This window comes from Lissotriton helveticus, chromosome 12, assembly GCF_964261635.1.
Source record: "Lissotriton helveticus chromosome 12, aLisHel1.1, whole genome shotgun sequence".
In the NCBI taxonomy this organism is placed as follows: Eukaryota; Metazoa; Chordata; class Amphibia; order Caudata; family Salamandridae; genus Lissotriton; species Lissotriton helveticus.
Genome location: NC_136073.1, coordinates 884615583 through 884635977, shown reverse-complemented (window position 1 = coordinate 884635977; position 20395 = coordinate 884615583). Strand labels below are relative to the sequence as shown.

At 44.4% G+C, this 20395-nt stretch overlaps 1 protein-coding gene across 2 annotated transcripts in view; it reads left to right on the top strand.

Moving 5' to 3' along the window:
• The first annotated feature begins 429 nt into the window (after positions 1 to 429).
• LOC144797582 (cornifelin homolog A-like) overlaps positions 430 to 20395 on the top strand; it is a 35432-nt gene continuing 15466 nt past the window's right edge. Inside the window, exon 1 of one of the 2 annotated variants that reach the window (XM_078668250.1) lies at positions 430 to 734. The gene's annotated coding sequence lies outside the window, so the exon portion shown is untranslated. Of the gene's footprint in view, positions 735 to 3246; positions 3384 to 20395 lie in introns of those variants that run through there. The other variant, XM_078668248.1, reaches the window with a different exon arrangement.

Sequence of the window (20395 nt, the reverse complement as noted above, 5' to 3'; positions counted from 1 at the left end):
CCCACCTGTTACCTATGGTTTGCAAGGGGAAAGTTCACAACCGGAAACCAGCGTCTCTGGAGTCTGGAAGGTGATTTCTGACACTCTATAAATGACTAATTTTTTTAACTTTGTGTGTTGAGAACATGGAGGAAGGTAGCAAGCCCCTGGCATGGTGCCTCAGCACAATATGACAGGAACACTGGAATTATATGTAATTGGAAGCCCAAATGATGTGGCGGGGATGACTGAAGTATGCAGCAATTAAGTATGCTGTTGAATACAGCGCATTGTGTGGCAATCTCATATCACTATTTTGGTCATTTTAACCCACAATGAAGCTGTCTGAGCAAAGGTTTCTCCTCATCAACTTTTTTTTACAAGAAAAGGGAAATGGTGCTTCTCTTTCTATCAGCGCTTATGGATCTTTCCTTCCTATCTCGGCAGGACACTTATAGATGGGCACAGGCCCCGCCCAGCGATGCCACTTGCAGAAGCTATATTTTCTGGATATGCCACTCACATGTTGTGGTGCTCGGGAAGGAACACATCAGGAAAGGAGAAACACTCGCTTTGTGTGCTCAGATGAGGCTCATTGCTCTCTGCCCAACTCCCACACGTGGTCCCAGTGGGCAGACTCCAGCCTGTGCAAGGCAATAGGACCGGCGAGGCCGCTTCCCCCAAGCGCAGACGGTAGTAAGCAGAAAGCCTGAGCATTGCTTCAGATATCAAAACCGCTCCCTCATTAAACCAAGGTGAGAGACAGACTTTCTATAGAGAATTAAAAATTGTGGGGCAGATTTACAAGCCCTTTGCACCTCTTTTACGCCGCCGTTGCATCACTTTTGTGACGCAGCGGTGGCGCAAATCCAGTGCCATGGTGCAGAGTACTTGCAACGTGGCGCATCTTGGAGATGCGCCACGTTGTAAAGCCCTGCGCCACAAGAAGGCGATCCTGCACGGGTGGGGGGCGTTCTACAAGATTTCACTCAGTCACTTTTAGGACCATGCTGCGGCAAAATACTGCGCCTGCTTCAAGCAGGCCTAAGGATTGACGCAGCATGTTAGAGATGGGGCACCCCCGAGCCTTGCTGGAGCAGCGTCACACTTGCGACGCAACTCCAGCAATGCGCCACATTTCCACCGGGGATGCGTCACGCATCTGACCATCCGAGCACCACAGTGCGCCACATTTACAATGCGGTGCATCAATGGTGGCGCACGGGTGGGCAGATGCGTCGCAACTCTTCTGCCGCATATCTGGTGATTAGCAGAGATGCGCAAGACGTCGTAAATCAGCCCCGAAATGTGTCAACATGGGCATGCAAACAAATTTTATCATGGAACATAATTGAAACTGACACGAAATGTGGAAGCCTCAATCTTAGCAAATAAATGGCATTAGATTATTGTACAAAAGTAACTTGATAAGCTGTTGGGACAGGAGAAGTAGAGATGCTACGATTGTCTTGTGATAGTTGTATAGCATAATTCTGACATTAGTATGACATTGTAAACAATTTGAAAGATACCTTTTATCATATGGTCAAATTACTGAGTTATATTTGTTTCTGCTCTGAAAAGGTTAATTATTGGGCTGTTTACCCCAAAACTTCCCTTGGCTCGTGACCCCTGCCTTCTGAACCCCATCCACCATTGACCCTTCCCACATAAACCCAGAACCACCATTTAACTGATATTACATCACATGACTTTAAACATGTATGCAGTGTGGCTGGCTGGTACAGGGCTTTCAAGAATGCCCTTGTGATGCAGGTATCTACATGGCTAAGAGCAGATCTCAGGGTACTGTATAAGGAACAGTTTGCTTATGGGGCAGAAGGAGCTTTAAACATCTAGAAATGTGTCTTCTTCATCTATTTATATGTTAAAAAATATTGAGGCACATTAACAACAACTCTCGATAATTATCGCAGAACGCGTTTAGGGCATTTTTAATTATAGCCATCTATCGCTAGATTACATTGCCCTGTCAGCATTATATTAGCAATGCTTTTTTCACATGCGATGTAATATCCTGCGATAGACGGCGATAAGTATCATTAGCGTACGTAATCCAGCGATCTGGGAACTGCGCTAATGAAAGGCTTGGTAATCGGGAGATGTAAATTTAACCTTCCAATCCACCTCTCATTCATAGTATGGTTAAGTAAGATTATTAGCGGGAGTTAAATACCTGCAAAAAAGGGGGCTTAGCACTACTGTTGACATCGCTTCGCTTAACCGGTGCAGCGTTGTAAATAATGCGAAGCTGTGGTAGCGGGGGTTTGTCACGTAGTATTTCTAAGGTACATCCACTTTTCATGTCATTAGCGATGTCTATCGCTAACATGCAAAGTGGGTAAAAGAACGGCTGTTATCGCAAGGTAACTCGTGCTACTGCATGGTAGCGAGTCGTTGTAAATTGTGCGATAATAAAATTTCCACTTTTTCGGCGCTATGTGCCAAAGAAGCGGCAATACTTCTCTTGATAATATGCCCCATTATTTTTATAAATACTTTCTCTCATTCACACAAACTACCTTCCTTATCCAAAATATTTTAAATATATTCGATACAACTCCCACTACTATCTACTAACCATACCACATAATTCCAAAACACAAAAATACTGCACAACCTACACAATTCCACAACAGACAACACACATCCACTGCACCAAAACCGAATGAACATACGTAAGATTTATCATTAACAATACCAATAACTCTAGCTTTCACAAATGCGAGACAAGAATGCATTGCAAATGCTTATTGTTGCTTTTTGCTATATTTGGATGTAAAACAGGAACTAGTGAGGCGCAACCACAGATTGACGGTTTCTCTGGAGAACATTTATGGTTGTCAATGATAAGGACTACCAGGTTCTAGAATTTTTTGTCAGGAGGGGGTCCTCACGCCTAAAGAATTTTGATGAGGGGTCTCAGCATCAAAAAGTTTGAAGACCACTTGTTTAGGCTCACTTTGAGGTGTGAGGTGAAACTTTGTCCATTCTGCTGCTGTCAGAGCTGAGACATCCTGCTAGTACCCTTTCTGAGCAGAGACACCCGCAGTGTGAGCCCCGGGGGGTCTCTCTGACACCCCCTGCCCCCAGGGACATGCATGTGAGTATAGGAGCGGATGCCCCTCGCCCCCAGGCTCTCGGTTCCCTCCCCAGAGGTGTGCTCTTTCATGCTCTGCTGATTTTGCACAGGAAGCACGTGCTCTCCACCCCATGATTCCTGGCAGTGCCCCCCACTCTTCCCCCAAGCAGGGTGGTGCAGAGTGCGTGACGCGGGTGCCCCTGTAGGGCTAGTGGCAGGGGCAGGTGGGCACATCTTACAGACTGCACCGCCAGGCTCCCAGTTCAGCTCTCACAGGGACCCCTCGTCTCCACGTCAGCAGGTGAGAGCCCCTCACTTCATGGACACTTATCCAGGCAGGGGTGTTGCCAGGGCCTGGCTGGCACCTGCAGCGGTGGGCGCGGCTATGGTCCATGGTGTGTGCAGGTGTTTGGAGGGATGAGGCTTTGTGGTTGGTGATGCCAGGCAATGCCAGTGCTCCAGCCCAGTGAAAACAGCTCATGTGGCGCTGGTGATGTGCGCTGTACCAATGTAGGTGCCAGGAATACTGACCTGGGGCTGGCACAGTCAGGCAGTCTGTGCCAGGGTCATTGGTCCTGGGTGGATGTACCTATCTGCCTGTTCCAAACGTCCCATGGTTCTCTGAGGGCAGAGCCCGGGGATTATTCATGCAGCCAGAAGTGCTGTGCAGTCTGTGGCAGGGTTCATGACCCCATGAGGGCAGAAGACTGGAGCTGGCACTGGTGGATGTACCCGGCCGTCTGTTCTGGGGTCCTCCATGGTCTGTGGGGGCAGAGCCAAAAGTACCAGGCGGTACGCTCCAGGGTTCATGACCCTGTGAGGGCAGAAACCTGGAGTTGGCACTGGTAGATGCACCCATGTGTCTGTTCCAAGGGTCCCCATGGTTCTGTCGGGGCAGAGCCCGGGGATCATCATGTAGCCAGAAGTGCCAGGCTCTCTGTGCCAGGGCTCATTGACCCACGTGAGGGTAGGATCTTGGAGTTGGGACTGGTAGAGGAGATGTACCCGGCTGTCTATTCCAGGACCCATGGTTCTGTGGGGGCAGAGCTCTGGAGGCTGGAACAGGCAGAGCTTTCTGCCCCAAGGCGCATTATGTCTTTGGGAGTAGGGCCCTTCGGATTGCCAGGATCCCCTGATACTGTGCGCGGGCAGGCCTTGGGTGGCAGTGGTGGCTGTGCCTATGGAGAGCTCTTTGGATGGCACTAGCTGGGGTTCCCGGCTCTCTGGCCTGGGGCGAGGGAAGGCTGGCTGTTAGTGTAGATCACTGATACCTGGCATCGGTTTGTGTGCTCACCTTCTTGTTGGTAGGTCAGATGTCTTGTTCTTGGCATTAGTGGGGGTGCCCCCCATGGTGTCATTAGTGCTAATCGCTGGTACTTGACGTTGGTATGTGAGCCAAGCCTGGTTAGTGCAGATCACTTGTACCACCATGGCGTCTTTAGGGCAGATGGCTTGTACTTTACATAGGTTGACGTGCCCACCTTGGTGTCGTTAGGGCAGATTGCATGTACCACCTGGGTGTCGTTAGGGCAGATTGCATGTACCACCTGAGTGTCGTAGGGCAGATTGCATGTGCCACCTTGGTTTTGTAAAGGTAGATTGCATGTACCACCTGGGTGTCATTAGGGCAGATTGCATGTACCACCTGGGTGTCGTTAGGGCAGATGGCATGTACCACCCGGGTGTCGTTAGGGCAGATTGCATGTGCCACCTTGGTTTTGTAAAGGTAGATTGCATGTACCACCTTGGTGTTGTTAGGGCAGATTGCATGTACCACCCGGGTGTCGTTAGGGCAGATTGCATGTGCCACCTTGGTTTTGTAAAGGTAGATTGCATGTACCACCTTGGTGTTGTTAGGGCAGATTGCATGTACCACCTTGGTGTTGTTAGGGCAGATTGCATGTACCACCCGGGTGTCGTTAGGGCAGATTGCATGTGCCACCTTGGTGTTGTTAGGGCAGATTGAATGTACCACCTGGGTGTCGTTAGGGCAGATCGCATGTACCACCTCGGTGTCGTTAGGGCAGATTCCATGTACCACCTTGGTGTCGCTAGGGCAGATCGCCTTGATACAGGGAACAATGGGATGCTGCATATAAAGAGCCGCAATGTCCAAGACTTGAGACCCCCTGACAAATCTTTCGGGGTAGAAACAGTTTTAGGCCCCGGTAACCAACACAGCCCCGTTTGCTGCACAGAAGCAGAGACGTGATGAAAAACGTTTTCAGCAGAAATAAGACAGGTCCAGGAGCATTGAGGGTGGAGCGTCTCACTTCAAAGAAAAGCCCCAGGTCACAGCTGAAAAATAATCTTTATGTATTACCATTTTATTTTTCAGCAACCACCCGTCCCAAAATGAGTGTAAGGATGGGGTGATCCAGTGCTGCCGAGTGGCAGCATGGAGCTGTGGGCTTAAGTTTAAAATGTGCATGAACCTTTGGCCGGCTGTCTTGCAATGGTCAGCCAGACATGTGCCTTTTTAACCTCTCTAACAGCTGGGTTACAGAAAGTGCAGCCCTCCACTTCTCTTGAGAGCACTCAGGGTCACATTTCCAGCAGAACGGAGAAGCATGGCGTTAAGTAAACATTGTCAACGCCACACTTCTCCATTCTGAAAACGCATGGATGTGCATTATTCACAAGAATGTGGCACAACCCTGCATTTCCCCTAGCACTGGCCCTTAGTTCATCTGTATAGCCCCAACGCAGGTACCCTTGCACCATAGTGTAAGGGTGTCTGCATTGGGGGGAAGATTGTTTATGTGCAGGAACGTCCCCCTTTGTGTACATAAACAATCTTTATTTGCTGTTTTGTAACTTCTATGTGTGCAGCTTAATGCAGCACACACAGAAGTTGCAAAATTGCATTTCTTTTAAATGATTGTTTATATGCAGAAAGGTGGACCTTCCTGCACACGAACAATCATAGGCAATTTGCTGTTTCTAAGTGTGCTGCGCAAGGGAGCACACATGGAAATGGCAAAAACGAGGAGAAATAAAGAATATCTCTTCAATTCACCTATTTAAGACCAGATTTTCCCTGGTCTTAATTTAGGCGCTGCCTCCTAGTTATGCTGCCCTTGTAAATAGGGGACAGCATCAAAATCAATAGGTGTTGTGGTGGAACGCCGACCGCAACACCCATTGCCCACCCCTTTCACGCTAACCATAGCGTGAAAGGGGGCCTTATTTACAAGGCAGCGTTTAGCCACGCTTAACGCTGCCTTGTAAATAAGGCGAGGCCCCTATCACGTGGTGGTGATAGGGGCTCGTAAATATGCCCCCGAGAGAGGCCGCTTCCTCAAATCCTGGTGCTTCTCTCATGCTGGTGAGAACAGCACTGGGGTTGATTCAAGGAGCTGGCTGAGTCCTGCGTTGGAGCCTGCCTTGAACAGAGCTGACCGAAGGAGGAGGACGTTGTGGTGTGCAGGAAGGTAAGTGTATTTTTTTTTAGTGCCACCCGACCATCACCCTCGGTTCATCCAGCTGCTACTTGAAGGTCCCATCACACATTAAAGTTTCAAGAATAATTTGGGGTTAATTCAAGCTGAGCTGCTGCACGAAAATAGATCACATTTTCCTTCAGTTTCAGGAAACTTGACAGAACATTTAGTGGTGAGTAGGTTACCGCAAACCCCATCTGCTAGGAGAATGAGCGAGGATGCACCAATAAGAGCCCACTTCCTCTGAAGGTGTCCTCCAACAGCTTGTACCACCTTGGTGTCGTTAGGGCAGAATGCATGCACCACCTTGGTGTTGCTAGGGCAGAACGCTTGTACCACCTTGGTGTTGTTAAGGCAGAATGCATGCACCACCTTGGTGTTGCTAGGGCAGAACACTTGTACCACCTTGGTGTTGCTAGGGCAGAACGCTTGTACCACCTTGGTGTTGCTAGGGCAGAACGCTTGTACCACCTTGGTGTTGTTAGGGCAGAATGCATGCACCACTTTGGTGTCGTTAGAGCAGAATGCATGCACCACCTTGGTGTTGCTAGGGCAGAACGCGTGTACCACCTTGATGTCGTTAGGGCAGATTGCTTGTACCACCTTGGTGTTGTTAAGGCAGAATGCATGCACCACCTTGGTGTTGCTAGGGCAGAACGCTTGTACCCCCTTGGTGTTGCTAGGGCAGAACGCTTGTACCACCTTGGTGTTGCTAGGGCAGAACGCTTGTACCACCTTGGTGTTGTTAGGGCAGAATGCATGCACCACCTTGGTGTCGTTAGGGCAGAATGCATGCACCACCTTGGTGTTGCTAGGGCAGAATGCGTGTACCACCTTGGTGTTGTTAGGGCAGATCGCTTGTGCTTGGCATCGGTGGGTGTGCCCTCCTTTCTGTGCCAGGAAAAGAAGACCTCCAATGGGTTGCAGCTCTTATCAATGATCACCTACCTTCCTCTGTTCTTGAATGTCATGGCTAAGGTCCCTGTTTTACCACAAAAAAAGTATTCTACCACCTTCTTGACTTCGATTCTGTTTCTCCAGAAGGGTGGGCGACCCACAAGGGTTGTTTAGGGACCCTCACACCCTCTATTTGTGTCATGCTTCATCATTGGGTCTCATCCTGGACCCTATAAACCAGGACGAGCCCAACCATCTTCCATGGAGCTCTTTGAAAATTATTCCTAACGGGGTCTAAAAGATAAAAAATACCCCAGGTTCCCTTTATTCTTGGATGCCTTTGGTATGGTTAATTCTATGGTTAATGATTTATTTTGAATTCCTTTTTCGGGTGGCTAAGTAAGAAGCTTCTCTACTTGTTATGAACGGCTGGTTGTGTTGCTTATATTGTTAATTATGTAAGAAGAGTTTTAGGGCCCCATTAGGATGGCGGGCGGATCGTCCCCGCCGGGCCGGCGCTAGTCACCGCCAACCTGGCAGGGGCGATCCGCCCGCCATCCTTGCAGCAAAGACCCCCTGCCATATTACAATGGCTGGGGGGGTCCGCGGCGGATGGAAAGACCGTCCGCCGATTTTCCGTCCGGTCATCAAGTCGACCGGGCGGAAAAGGGTTCAACATGGTGGCGGTGTCTGTTAGACACCGCCAGCCATATTACAATGTGGGCGGGAACATGCCTTTCCATGGCCGCATTGCCGCCACGGAAAGGCATGTGGAGTCTGCTTACGGGGGCCCGTTGCGGGCCCCCAAGGACTCTGGGGGGTGCACATGGGGGTAACTATGGCCCCCCTACATTTCAATGAACAACGTGGCAGGCACCACGCGGTGCCTGTCACGTTGGGCATTGAAAGGCACAACCTGCCTTTGTGGCACCCTCAGCGGTGGTCCCGTTTCCCGGGGACATGGCGGGCAGACTTTATCCGCCCGCCATACTAATGGGGCCCTTAGTGTGGGGTCAGAGGCTCATGGGTGTGCCTCAGACCTAGTGCACTGAAATTGTAGCTGCTTGAAGTATGGTATGGAGCAGAGAGTGTCGCACCTACCTGACATAATGACCTCATTGAGCTTACATCTTCTGGGAGATGGGCAGGTAGAAGTGAGGTGCTGGGCTTGATCCATACAGGATCAGCAGTGGTGCACCCGAAGGGTGATCAGGTGCCCCACAGAAGGTCTGTGGGGCCCCCAGAGCGAGAAGTAACAAACCAGACATTACAGCAGAGGGTCTGTGGGTCCACCCACTGGTAGGTATAAGTGTCCCACACAAGAGTAGGTGTATGTAATCCACTTATAGTGGGTCTGTGAGATGCACCCAGTACTGGATCTGTGGGTTCCACCCAGTAGTGAGTTTATGAAGTCCACTCAGTAGTGGGTCTGTGGAATCCACCTATCGTGGGTCTTCAGGATCCATCCAGTAACGGGTCTATAGGTCAACTCAGTAGTGAATCCATATACCCATGCAATAATAGGTATATGTGATCCACTAATAGTGGGTCTATAGGATCCTCCCAGAAGTGAAGATGGTACAACCCAAGGTAAATAGAGACACCACAGTATCAGAGAAAACCCAGTATCAGTGAATTGCGGGGATCTCAGCGGATACCCCGGAAGGGGGATGGCAGGTACATCCAGAACCGAAGTCAAGGAGGCGGTTCCGCGGAGAGCCACAAGGACCACAGAGGTGGAGCTCAACCAGGAGGTGGTAAACAGTATCTTGTGGAAGGAGTTGGTCATGGTGAGATTTAAGGTGATGAGGGTGAGTCAAGGAGGGAATAGGGAGGACTTTGTAAGGGTGATGGAGCAGCAATTAAGGGCCTAGGCCTTATCAACCCTAGAAGGTGCAAACATGGAATACGGCACAGAAAGATGCCCTCACCCTCTCCATCCTTCATATTGCCCCCCTGGCAGGACACCCTAGCATGAGTGTTTAAGTAGAGGAGTTGAATTCCAACATCACAGAGGGTCAGATGGGCTAATGGAGGGGCCAGGTGACCTCCAAGTCAAGGGTCAAGGGATGAAGTCAAACCAACTAAATGTAGTGATAGGGAGAGAAAAGGATGCAGTGCAGAGGAATCAGGCCTGTAAAGGAAAAAACTATAAAGAAATGCCTCAAAATATACCTTTGTAAAGAATTGAATATGTATTTTAACCTCTTACCTGCAAAACAAGACACCGTAAAGTTGTCTTCTCAGCTCACAATGATCAATTTAACTTGGTATAGAAAAACAGATGCTGTAATTTACTATCGTCCCTGGGTGACTACCGCAGGGGCTTTTACTCTTACATCAAGGTCAGAAAGGATCAATGAGGGTCCAGGGATTGTCTCTTGGCAGATATAGAACTCCCTCCCTACACCCGCCCAAGAGTTCAGAGGTCAATTATCCTCAAATTAGGTGGTGGTGAAGGTTTAAGTGGTGTTGATGGTACCAGTGGTGTTGCTAATGTTGATAATGGGGATGATGTAAGTTGTGGTGGTAAGGCTTGTGGTATTTGCGGTGGTGCCAATGGTGTTGGTGGTCATTATGGTGGCATGCCTCTGGTGGTAATGGTATTGGTGGTGGTAATGGTGAAGTTAGAAGTAGTGGTGGTAATGTTTTTGGTAATTTTGGTGGTGTCAATGGTGTTCGTGATGGTAATGGTGATGTTGGTAGTAGTAAGGTTTGTGGTAATTTTGGTGGTGCCAATGGCGGTGGTAGTCATTATGGTGGCATGCTGGTGGTGGTAATGGTGGTGGTGGTAATGGTGATGTTGGTAGTGGTGGTGGTACGGTTTGACGTTATTTTGGTGGTGTCAATGGAGGCACTAGTCATTATGGTGGCATGCCTGTGGTGGTAATGGTGTTGGTGGTGGTAATGGTGAAGTTAGAAGTAGTGGTGGTAATGTTTTTGGTAATTTTGGTGGTGTCAATGGTGTTCGTGATGGTAATGGTGATGTTGGTAGTAGTAAAGTTTGTGGTAATTTTGATGGTGCCAATGGCGGTGGTAGTCATTATGGTGGCATGCTGGTGGTGGTAATGGTGATGTTGGTAGTGGTGGTGGTACGGTTGGAGGTTATTTTGGTGTTGCCAATGGTGGCCGTAGTCATTATGGTGGCATGCTGGTGGAGGTAATAGTGTTGGTGGTGGTAATGGTGTTGGTGATGGTAATGGCGATGTTGGTAGTAGTAAGGTTTGTGGTTATTTTGATGGTGCCAATGGCGGTGGTAGTCATTATGGTGTCATGCTGGTGGTGATAATGGTGTTGGTGGTGGTAATTGTGGTGGAGATGGAATTCATAACGGTGGTGGTAATTTGAATGCTAATGGTGATAGTGCTGGTGATGGTAATGGTTGCAGTGTTTTCCAACAAAGTTTTGGACTCCATCCCACTGAGTGAGTCAGCGCTTCATGGTGTGGAACTCAACTCCAAACAAGAGTTATAGTGCACCAAGGTGTGTGACTTGCATCACATATATGTGACTAGGCTAAAAATACAGCCACCCTTGCTAACAAGGAGTGAGACTCTGCTGCAAGAATTGAAGCTCGGACCCAATGAAGCAGACTCTTTGCTAAGGCTTGACACTCACGGCAAAAGAGGGAGACTGTGTGGCAATTCCTCCAAAAGCGCTTAGAGACCTGCCGGTGATTAGCGCTATATAAAAGACGATTACAATTACAATTACAAGACACTAGACGGGCTCCAGCTGAGGGGGATGTGTTGCAGTACCTGCAGCTTAGAAAGAGCCAGTGCCCAGGGGATTAGACTGCGCCTCAAGGTGTGAGACCCACATCCAGTCAGTGAGGATGTATTTCATTTTACTTTATTTATAGATGGTTCATGAACAAAGGGTCCAGGGAACAATGACATGCCTTCTATAATGGTGCACAATAAAGGAACATAACATGGGTGCACGCGGGGCCAATGAGAGATGCCAGAAAGAGGAGCAGAAGGTATCAGGGAGAAGGTCTGACTTTAGAAGAACCCTAACAGAGTGCAGGGAGGAAGAGGAACACACAGAGAGAGGGAGGAAGTAACACAGATTAGGGCAAGCACTGCAAGGCACTTAAATCAGGAGGAGGTGGAAGGAGGGGGGTGGGTGGAGGCTGCAATGGAATCAGACCTAAAGAGAGAAGGAGCATAGAGCAGAAAGGAGGGGCTGGAGCTGGAGACACTTAAAGACCAGAGAGAAGAGGGAAGTCAGAAAGAGAGTGTCTGTGAGTGAAACTTTAAAGAGAAGTTGGATCATGGATGCAAGATTTAAGACCTATTTTAGAGAAGTAAGTGAGAGAATAGGCAGGAAGGCATGAGCAGCAGGGTGGATCAGGGTTGGATTGGAAGAGAGAATGTTTGTGCAGCAAATGACGTGTGTATGTGCACAGTGATTGAAGCGCATTAAAAACGTATGGGAACCGTGATGCTGCGCTCAAATAGGGCGGAGTGAGTGAGCGTTGGGAGATCAAAGGCGTGACTATAAAAATCAAAATATTCAGTAACATTTTAGCTTTTAGCTTGAATGAAAAATAAATGTTTGTTAACCTAATCAGTGGGAAATGCACTGTTGCGCATTATGAAGCCTCTATTAGTTAATGCCCTGCACCAGAGAGCCACATAATTAAATCCTGATTGGTGCAGTGGAGTATAGAGACTTGTGTACGTTTAGTGGTAGGTCCCAGTCTGTGAGAGAAAGCACTGTGAATATGTAAGTTATTATTTTATACTTGCATTACACACAGTAGAAGATAAGTTGCTTTAAAATGTGCAAAAAGGTTTAAGATAAAAGAGTTCACTGATAGAATATCGATGTTAAAAATATCGATGTTCAAAACATAGACTACTAAAATATTGACTCACATCCCACATAGGTAAGTACAAAATGATTGAATCAAAAATATTGATGTAAAAATTATAGATGGAAAAAATATGAATTTATATATATATATAGAAAGGATTCCTGAGCTGCGGCGGTTGAAGCGGGACGGGGACTGGAGGAAGGGCAGCTGCGCACATGTACTTTTGGACATTGAATTATAAACACAGACTATGCATCAAATGTTCCCCCTTCCACTCCACTCCTGCGATACCTACCTATGCACTGCTGTGGCATGCTGGATCTTGTAGGCGCCGAACATCAAGCGGACTACAAGAGGTGTATGCATCGTGAGGTCAACGTAGTGGGAGGAGCTGCGGTCTGTTGGTGAGAAGGCAGGACATATTTTCCCCACTCACACCCGTTCACACAAGCACATGCACCTGGCGCTGAAGAGGCGAAGAACGCCGAAATGCATCCGCCATAGGAAGAGAACATACTCTCCGTTGTTTGTGCAGCCCAATAAAGCGCTTCCAAATCGTTCCTCTGCTGTGGCCTTACTCGTTCTTTGTAGGAGTGGAGTATGATATATATATATATATACCTAAAAGAAACAAGCGGCATGGGAACCAGATTAACAGCGACAGATGCCCTCGTGGGCAGAGAAATGGAAGCTTTAGAAGTCCTAGAAAATCTGCGTGAAGAGGGTAACATACAGGATACAACTGAGACCTCGGATAGAGGACAAAGAGCACTCGCGTTGGGTATTCAACAAGATCGGGAAGAAAGTGGGTACAAACCCCAATCTATATTCATTCCACAAATGCCTTGGGACTCTATAGACGCCTTTTCTGAAGCCATGACTCAAGATCTGATGAGGTACAGGAAAGGTAATCATCCTATACAGCATAACATCACAGAGCAACAAAAAATGGCCCTTCAAAGTCTTATGAAGGATGAAAAAATCATCATTAAACCTTCAGACAAAGGGGGCAATGTCGTAATCCTCACCAGGGAGTACTATAGACTCGAAGCATTGCGCCAATTATCTGACACCAAGTTCTATGTAAAGTGTACCAACGAGGTGTATTTGGAGAGTATCCGGAACTATGATAAACTTATAGGGAAATGGCACAATCAAAACATGCTAAGCAAAGATGAATTTCTCTATCTCCGGACATCTCAACCCCTCATACCTACCTTCTACCATCTGCCAAAACTGCATAAGGACAGCCTTCACCCCCCAGGCCGTCCTATCGTGTCATCGATTGGCAGCCTTACTGAAAGCATGTCCCGACTGATCGACAAATTTTTGTTTCCCTTGGTCCTGACATTGCCCTCCTATGTACGGGACACCAAGGATTTCCTGAATTCCATAAGGAATATCAATTGGGACAATGAATGTCTGCTAATCGTACTTGACATTACGAGCTTATACACCGTCATTGATCACCGACAGGGCCTCGAAGCTGTTCAACACTTTCTGAACTTGAGACAACTGAGGTTTACAACCCACAATGACATGATCATCGAGTTCATCGAGTTCTGTTTGAACAATAACATATTCTTATTCGAGGACCAACTGTTTAGACAGGTGTCGGGTACGGCGATGGGTACCTGCTTCGCTCCCAGCTACGCGAATCTTTTCGTGGGTTGGTGGGAGGAGCAGGTACCCAGGAGCTGCATGGTGGATGGAGTGGAGGGTAAAACGGAAGGGTGGTACAGATATATAGATGATCTGTTCATCGTGTGGCAGGGCTCCTTTGAAACAGCACAAGCCTTTATTAACCAACTGAATGAGAATACTTACAATATACACTTTTCAGGGACTGTAAGCGATTCATCTGCAGAATACCTAGACCTAAAAGTGTTTGCAGAGGACCATCAGATCCATACGGCTCTACATAGAAAATCTACTGCAGGCAATTCCACTCTGTTTGCCAGCAGCAGCCACCCCCCTCAACTAATCAAGAGCATTCCTTATGGGGAGCTACTCCGGCTCCGTAGGAATTGCTCAAGATTGGAGGACTTTGATAAGGCAGCACAGGATTGTGTGAAAAGATTTGAAGTGAGAGGGTATGGAAAATCCATCTTGAACAACACCTTAAAAAGAGTAAGGGCTATCCCTAGAGACTCCCTAATCACTCCGAAACCTGCCATCAAGGAAAGGGAAGATGAGAAAGGGAAATTCAGACTCATAACTCCCTTCTCGGCTGGAGCACAGGACCTTAGGTCAATGATGCGCAAAAATTGGCACATTCTCACCACTGACAGTATCATCAAAGATGATTTACCGACCCACCCGCTTATAACATTCAACAAAACGAGATCCCTTCGAGATTATCTAGTGACCAGCCACCTAGAAAAACCACTCCCGAAAAGTAACACCTTAAAATCGATGAGTGGGTTCTTTCCCTGCGGTAAATGCAAAGCTTGCGCAGGAAGTAGGAGAGTTCTTGCAGTGGAGAACGTAGAGACAGGCAAAAAACTGCATATAAAACAGTTCATAACTTGCAGTACTCCCCTAGCAGTGTATTGTTTGGTTTGCCCCTGTGGCCTCCGCTACATAGGGAGCACTATTAACATGCTCAAGTTGCGGATCCTGGAACACCTAAGGGCCATTGACAAGGCCGACCAGGCTTATCCGGTCGCCCGGCACTTTGCCGAAAAGCATAACAGGGACCGCAGTCAGCTTCAGTATTTTGGGCTTGATACCATCAAAACTAATGCTAGAGGGGGTGACCAATTGCGACGTCTCCGTAGGCTGGAGTCACGTTACATCATAGACCTCTCTACTAAGTGGCCGAAAGGGATGAATAGCGGAGAAGAAATGGTCTTTCATCTAGGCAAAGCGTAAATAGATGATTGCTATACCTATGTGTACTCCGTTTCTATGGATCTGTTCTGTATTTTGAAATCTAATTCTGTATGTATAGCACTGTATATATTGTCACTTAGATATAGGGGTTCGTATATAAAGTATATGTGGGTATATACCTACAAGAGGAGATATCTAGGATGAATTGAAAAAACCCCTAAATCTCGCTAATGGCTCCATTGTCCCCACCCGGCGGGTGGGATGGAACCAATGTATACATATACCCTCACTGTCAAATAAGTGGCGATTTAATGGATCAAGGGGCTCTTTGATTCATTTGAGTTATGCCAGAATGACACTAACTGGATAGTTTTAGTGGGATATCCACGTAGTCTTTGGCACCTCGCGCTATCTGCTGGTTGCCTGAACATGGGCATATCTGAGCAAGTATATTGTAAATATGTTGTACATAGGTTGTATATAGTAGGTCACCTCTCATTAGTGTAAGAGGACCATTGCCGATCCACGGCTGTATTAAACATTATATGGAAGATATATGTTATAACATACAAATTCTCTCCCGCAAATACGCACATCTACCTATCTATAGGGAGAACACGCAATACAGGGTGTTGCTAATATGTAGATAGACATGTATATATGTATATACTTACCATTACAAGATGGCGCGCACTGGGAGGATTGTAGTCCTCTGTTGATATCAACTGAGAGGTGGTACCTGTGTACGTAATTACCTATATTAAGTGTACCGGTTTCTTCATGTGTAAACACACTGACGAAGGCCTAGTGCTGAAACGCGTCTGTGGCGTACTTGTAGTTAATAAACTACCGTGTGAGTAAGATACCTCCGAGTGCTGTCATTTCTTTCCCGGGATCCTGGGATGGTGAAGAGCGCAATATATATATATATATATATATATATATATATATATATATATATATATATATATATATATATATATATATATATATATATATATATATATATATAAATAAAGTATTATACATTAAATATTAACATTAATTTTAACATAATTAACTAAATTTAATATGCATCTTTACAAAATATAACAAATAAAGGTAATAAAAAAATAAACACACACACATAATTGATACATATATATATATACTTTAAAATAATTAATAAACTATTATCTTTCATTTGTGTTTATTATTATATAAAAATAATATATATATATAAATAATTTAAAATATATAAAAAATCTATAATAAATTATAACATTAAACTATCAAAGATATTTAATCTGAAATTGGCCAATACTATTCACACTCCAGTGAGAGCAACAGTATTGAAAGTATTGGATAGCGGGGTGGAAAAAAATACTGTTCCCACTCCAGTAAGTGCAACAGTAGGGAAAATGTTGGATAACGGAGGGGTGAAAATTACTATTCCCACTCCAGTAAGAGCAACAGTAGGCAATGTGCTGGATAGCGGAGAGGTAAAAATTACCATTCACACTCCACTGAGTGCAACAGTAGGGAAAGTGTGTGTTGGATAGCGGAGAGGTAAAGATTACTATTCCAACTCCAGTGAGTGCAACAGTAGGGAAAATGCAGGATATTGGAGAGATAAAAAGTAATATTCCCACTCCAGTGAATGCAACAGTAGGTAAAGTGCTGGATAGCGGAGGGGTAAAAACGTCCTTTTACCACTCCAGTAAGTGCAACAGTAGGGAAAGTGTTGGATGGCGGAGGGGTAAAAATTACTATTCCCACTCCACAGAGTGCAACAGTAGGGAAAGTGTTGGATAGTGGAGAGGTAAGAATTACTACTCCAACTTCAGTGAATGCAACAGTAGGGAAAGTGCAAGATAGCGTAAAGATAAAAATTACTTTTACCACTCCAGTGAATGCAACAGTAGGGAAAGTGTTGGATAACGGAGAAAAAAAAATACTATTCAAACTCAAACACTAATAATATTAAAAATAAAAATAAATAATATCAATTATTAAACAATATTTAAAATATAAAATACAAAAATATTAAACATAAAAAGAACACATATGAAATATGAATTACATATAACAAAAACCTACAAATATTATATAAAATAAAATAATAAAGAAGTCAAACTTTTGGAGTGGTGCGCCACTCGATATTGTGACCAATGGTGGTCAATGAATCAATAAGTCATATGGTATTAAAGTCTTGGGTGATCCTTTATTTTCACAAAATTGCCAGCCAACGCATTTCGTTCATGAAGTGAACTTCTTCAGGGCATGAGTCCACGTTCCCAGGTGAGGGACTGGGGCTGGAAGTAGTAATCCGAGCTGCACGGGCCACCTTGTTAAGGTTCTGTGTGCGCTGAATCTTGGAGTGATGCTAAGTGTTGAGCCGTCCGCTTCTATGGTGAGTTACTTTCACCATAGAAGCGGATGGCTCAAGACTTTAATACCATATGACTTATTGATTCATTGACCACCATTGGTCACAATATCGAGTGGATCTGCCCCGTATTTGATCAGGTATAGGCTCAGTTAGAGTCCAAATTTTTTTTTAAAGTCACCCATTTTGGCGCTCACCAATACATCAAGGCCATATGCAATTTAGACAGAGGCATTTTTATAGAAAATATATCATTTTTATTTTTATTTGCTTCATATATTCTTTTATGTATACCACAATTCTACAAAATCATTTTTTGAAAAATTTCACCATAATAGGGTAAAAAACATATATATATCTACAACCCATCAACCTTCCAAAATTCAAGCTGCAACAAATTCATACATCGCAAACAATCATACTCATACAAGGCTCATTCATACATTCTACTCAGATAAAATTTGGCATAGATTGCTCTGAGAACATCCTGAATATTCCTCTCGGCCATGGGCCGGGGATAGATGGTAGTGTGTTCAGGCTGAGTAGAATGTATGAATGAGCCTTGTATGAGTATGATTGTTTGCGATGTATGAATTTGTTGCAGCTTGAATTTTGGAAGGTTGATGGGTTGTAGATATATATATGTTTTTTACCCTATTATCGTGAAATTTTTCAAAAAATGATTTTGTAGAATTGTGGTATACATAAAAGAATATATGAAGCAAATAAAAATAAAAATGATATATTTTCTATAAAAATGCCTCTGTCTAAATTGCATATGGCCTTGATGTATTGTTGAGTGCCAAAATGGGTGACTTTTAAAAAAAATTTGGACTCTAACTGAGCCTATACCTGATCAAATACGGGGCAGATCCACTTCTTCCTTTATGTAATTTACTGTTCTCTCCCCCGCAGATCTGCCTCACATCCGACATCGGGGGGCCCCTCACTTTGTGATTTATTGGACACAATATCGAGTGGTGCACCAATCCAAAAGTTTGGCTTCTTCATTTTTCTGCGCAGCAGTTGGCAGCCAACGACGGCAAGTGCTGAAGTAGCTTATGCACACTCAACCAGATTGAGAATAGTAACATACAACAAGGGAACTACACAGCGTAGTGCGGTCATTGTGTCCGCCGTTATTTGAAACTGTGTCTCAAAATAAAATAATAAATACATTCACAAAAAAGAATTCTTTTAAACTAGAAAATATATCCAAACAAATTTGTTTTATTAAAACATGAATGCCTTTATTTTATTTTCTACTGTATAACACCACACCAATAACAAAACATTTCAACATTTTTAATTACATTTATTTACATATTTAACATAATTAATAATCAATTAAAAATATATTTTAAAAAAACGAATACATATTAATTGAATACACAAACTTCAACACTATAATATTCACAACACACACCTAAATTAAACTATAAAATAATAAAACACATTTTAAACTTATTTTAAAATTAAATTCTATTACTAATAACAACTAATATTTAAATAATTAAAATATAGTTAATACCCACACTTCACTGCTTTGAAAGTAAAAACAACACACACAAAAATAAACACTTACCCCAAAAATATATCATATAATTAACTTTAATTAACAACTATATATTAACTAGTTAAACACAAATTACTTCCCACCCATTACACCTATAAACACCACAACACACACCTAAAATTAATTACACAATTACCATAATTAATTACCAATTAATTCATTAAATTTCATTAACAACCAATTATTAATTATTTAATAATAAATTACTTTACACATTTAACACTATAACATCTCAATTAAACACATATTAATAAATAAAAATTAATCAATAAATGTAACATAACTAAATTACTTCCCAACCTATTCCCCTATAAACTCACAACCTGCTACGGAACTAAAAACACAAAACTCAAATCAAAATAAACTAATAAATATAATATAATAAAATTACTTCCCACTCTTTTCCCCTATAAACCCACAACCCGTTACGGAACTAAAAGCGCAAAATTCAAGTAAAAAAAATTATAACTACTAAAAACTTAACACATATATTAAAAATACAAACAATTATTATACAAATACATACATCACATACATATAAAATATATACTAAAATACATCACAATATAAAAAACTATATTTTTAACAACTATAGTTTTGCAAACGATCTTACACACTTTGATTTTTTTAAAATCAATATTATTTACCTTAAGTCGATATTCTTGACCATGATATTCTTGCTGTCGATATTTCTGATCCATGATAATAATGACTCCATATTTGTGCAACTCGATATTTTGTACTCAATATTCTGTCCCAGCACCGCCACAGAGTGTTGCACAGCATCGGCTACATTCACACAGTCACCCGGTAAGGAGCCAATTTCACACGATGACAGAGAAAACTAGCTGGAAACCGCTGCAGAGAGCCTTTCCGACTCACATTGTGTGGAGGAAGAGCACAGCTGATGTCCATCAGGGATTTGCAAACTCCCCCAGGACCTTGGTAGCAGCAGCCTTTGAAGCCTTAGTTTGTTTATTTAGGGGTGTTAGAGTAGTTCACAGATAGTGATTTGCACAAAGTATTGCCCCTCCCAATGGCCACGCCCCCTCAGAAGCTCTTTAATGGCAGGGGAGATAATGGGCTGAAAGCCCTGCCCCAGCTGCTACCCCACTCCCTCCTGGTTCCCTCATCTCACAAAGTGAGTGTTTTGTTGGAGGTTGGAAGGTCTGTAAATAATTAAATATATCACTGTGCCATCCTGTGAGAAGAAGTGGAAATCAGATACAGTGCCATATACTAACACAGGCCTCTGCTATGGGTGGGAGGAGTCGCAGCCCCACTGCATAAGGATGAGTATTAGGAGCATAGCCCATATACTGTCACAGTCCTGTCTCTATGGGCGGGAGGAGTCACAGCCCCACTGCATAAG